This window comes from Euprymna scolopes, chromosome 13 (assembly GCF_053919585.1).
Source record: "Euprymna scolopes isolate OS-2025 chromosome 13, ASM5391958v1, whole genome shotgun sequence".
Lineage (NCBI taxonomy): Eukaryota > Metazoa > Mollusca > Cephalopoda > Sepiida > Sepiolidae > Euprymna > Euprymna scolopes.
Window position 1 is genome coordinate 30,152,315 of NC_136494.1, and position 4,011 is coordinate 30,156,325.

At 33.0% G+C, this 4,011-nt stretch overlaps 1 non-coding gene across 1 annotated transcript; it reads right to left on the reverse strand.

Annotated features, from left to right (window-relative positions):
• Positions 1-261: 261 nt before the first annotated feature.
• On the reverse strand, positions 262-334 carry Trnar-acg (transfer RNA arginine (anticodon ACG)). The gene has a single exon. It is a non-coding gene; the product is annotated as a tRNA-Arg (tRNA).
• Between the last annotated feature and the right edge of the window lie 3,677 nt (positions 335-4,011).

The window sequence follows — 4,011 nt, forward strand, 5'->3', positions numbered from 1 at the left end:
GGGATTCTGTTTATGTGTACATTCAGTTTTCACTCATGTATATTAATATATTAGCGGCTGCGCTGCGTCAGTACACACAACGCCGAGTCAAACACAAAATCGAGTATACTCAACATCGTCTTACTATCAACACTTACTCTGAACTCGGCGTATATGAAATTCCCATGTGCACAAAACAAAATCACTGAAAAAACAAAAATACCCTAACTAAGAGTAAAGATAATGAGTAAACGTTGGATAAAATGATGGTTAAAATTATTACGAACTTGCCAGGATTCGAACCTGGAATCTTCTGATCCGTAGTCAGCCGCATTATCCATTGCGCCACAAGTCCTGTCCGTATGCTGAAAGATGTTACCGCGACTGTATACAGACAGTGCTAAATTCCGTTTACATGGGCAGGTAACTTTTTTGAAAATGCACAAAACGACCCAAAACCCCTTATTTTGGGATTTTTGTGTAACTCAGCGTTATTCATTACGAACCATATAGATAAGGAAAATCTAGGGACTTTCATAAAAAAAAAAATCTTTTCAATTTGGTGCATCCGTTTGAAAGTTTTATTTGTATACACACACACACACACACATATAAATAAATAAACATTTAGAATTTTATTAATAGTAAAGACTATAAGTAAATATACATCCGTAGGACGCATGTTTTTTAGTTTTTTTAATTCCTACAATCATGGCGAAGAATTTATCTTTTCCATTCCATTTCTAATAATATAAAAATCTGAGGCGTAAACGTTCCGTCATTCTACACATTGAACAGACGCCTAGCTTCGTCGCCTCAGAAAACCCTAACTCTAACCCTAACTTCCTCGCTTCTTGTAGAACGTAGCAACTGTCAACTCGTATTCTTTCTTCAAGCTGCTGGTGAGAGATCTCGTCTTGCAACAAACGATATCGTTACACAGTTCGTCGGAATTGATCAACTGCGGCGGCCAGTCAGTGTCCATTTTAGTCTGCACAGAGTTGTTTGCCCCTTGCAAATCCCGCGAGAGACCAGTATAGCGGCGCTGAAGATAATATGAACATTGCCAGACTCGAGCAGCAACGGCAGCAGCAGGAATCAGATTCAAGAGAAGATGCAGAAGGAAAGGAAACAACTGTTCCTCGCAGTGATGATGAGGAGGCGAAACAGTTGCGACGATTGAAGTTTGTTGTTATTGACAAGTCGATAGAGAAAGGTCAAGTAGAACAAAGAATGCTTTGAGCAGCATTAATCTTCAGACTAAGCATAGTACTTTTTTAAACTGAACAAAAATATGTATAAATGAATCACCTTGGATACGAGATAATGTACATGTATAAACAAATAGTGACAAATGTATTAAACAATAAAAAAAAGTATGCGGTTAATCTGATAGTGTGATACTTATGACACAGTCTTGATGATTGGGAGAATGAAGAGAAATTGCAGTAAAATGTTAAGACAAGGAAATGACCATTTTTTAAACTGATTTTAGCAGTGATTTTCCTTGTTTATTCCGTGCCCCGTGGACTAAATTAATCATATACTCAATGACCTCACGCACGCAAACATTAGCAGCAACAACGTCATTTTAATATTTTAACCACACACACACACACACACACACACACACACACACACACACACACACACACACACACATATATATATAGAGAGAGATTTGTTGTTGCTTATATATATATATATATATATGTGTGTGTGTGTGTGTGTGTGTGTGTGTGTGTGTGTGTGTGTATATAGAGAGAGAGTGTGTTTCAAAAACGTACTAACACTATAACGGTCATTAATATTGTTTGGAACATTTACAAACGTGATTCTTCAGTTACATGTATCTTCTGTATTCAAAGCTATTTCATTTGACTCTATGTTGATAAATACGGATTTTATCGTAATTTTTAGAGATAAACCCACACGCAAACACACACACACACATATATATATATATGTATATATATACATTTATATATATAAATATAACTATTTATATATATATATAAATATGACTATTTATATATATATAAATATAACTATTTATATATATATAAATATGACTATTTATATATATATAACTATTTATATATATATAAATATGCCTATTTATATATATATAAATATAACTATTTATATATATATAAATATGACTATTTATATATATATATATATATATAAATATAACTATATATATATAAATATGACTATTTATATATATATATATATATAAATATAACTATTTATATATATATATATATATATAAATATGACTATTTATATATATAAATATGACTATTTATATATATATATATAAATATACGAGGGGCATGCAATAAATAAATCCTTAATAAATGCCCCTGACTCACTTTCAGTTGTCTGATCTAACTGAAATTTTGCATGTGCAATGATTTATGTCTCTATAGGTGATGTAGAAAATTACAGCTCTGACCTAATCGTGGTTTCTGTTTTACAGGTGTTTGAACTGAGTCAGGTGTGAAATGGAGCCTGTTGAATGTCGAGCAGTGATCCGGTTTTTGTATTTGAAAGGACGCACACCACACGAGACTTTTGATGAAATGAAAGAAACCAATGGTGATAATGTCCCATCATATGACCTTGTAAAACGCTGGCACTGTGAATTCAATCATGGCTGGAAGTCTGTGGAAACAGCTCCCAGACCTGGTTGCCCTCCTCTTCTGCCATTGATTGAGCATCTGTCCGTCAAGTTGAGGCTGCCATTTTGGAAGATCGTCGCATTATTATTCGCCAAATAGCTCAAGATGTCAAGATTAGTACATGTTCTGTGGAAACTATCATTCATGACCTTTTGCATATGCATAAGGTGTCTGCCAGATGGATTCTCACGTTGCTCACACCATTCCAGAAGGGATAACGCGTCGAAATTTCAAAGATGAATTTGGAGATGTGTCAAGATGTGTCAAAGTTTTACCAAAGAGTGATTAAACCAGATGAAACCTGGGTCCATCACCATGATCTAAAGACCAAAGCCCAGTCAATGCAGTGGAAGAATTTGGACTCACCACCTCCAAAGAAGGCAAGAGTGCAGCCCTCCGCCGGCAAGGTCATGCTCACAGTCTTTTGGGACCAGGACGGAGTAGTGATGACAGATTTCCTGGCGAAGGGTACCAAAATTACAGGAGCCTATTATGCCTATTATGCTTCACTTTTGAGGAAATTAAGGGAAGCTATCATAATCAAGAGGCGGGTCAAAATCAAGAGGCGGGGAAAGACTAATAACGGTGACTAGTTTCGTTGCTCTACTGCTATGGGAAGTGGATCAGGAAGATTTCTTATTGCACGCCCCTCGTATCACTATAAATATATAAATACATCACTATATATATATATATATATATATATATATATATATATATATATATAAATTTGACTATATTTATATATATAGATATATGGTTGGTTGATTGTTTTTGTGTTACGGAGTGTTAACCCTTTTCAGGTAATTTAATGCCGAATCCAGTGAATTCGAAGAAAGATATCAATAGAACATATTTGTTTTTGGCTTTTTTAAAAAAGTTTCTATTTAACCCTTAGCTAGAGCCCTACCAGGTACTACAACTACAGGTCGGATATAGTTTAAGATCATATCCAGTATCAGATAAATATGACTATATATATTAATATATGACTATATATGTATATAATTATATTTATACATATATATATATATAAATATATGATTATCTATATGACTATACATATATTTATATATGTGTATGAATATATAACTATAAAAATATATGCACATATATATGTATTATTTATATATATATGTATTATTTATATATATATGACTTTATAGATATAAATTTATACACACACACACACACACACACACACACACACATATATATATATATATATATATATATATATATATATATATATATGGCGATTGTCACTTCTTGGCAGAAGAAGACCATCTTTCCCTTGCTTTATTTCTGATTACTCATTTATTTTCATGTATTTTGGATATATATA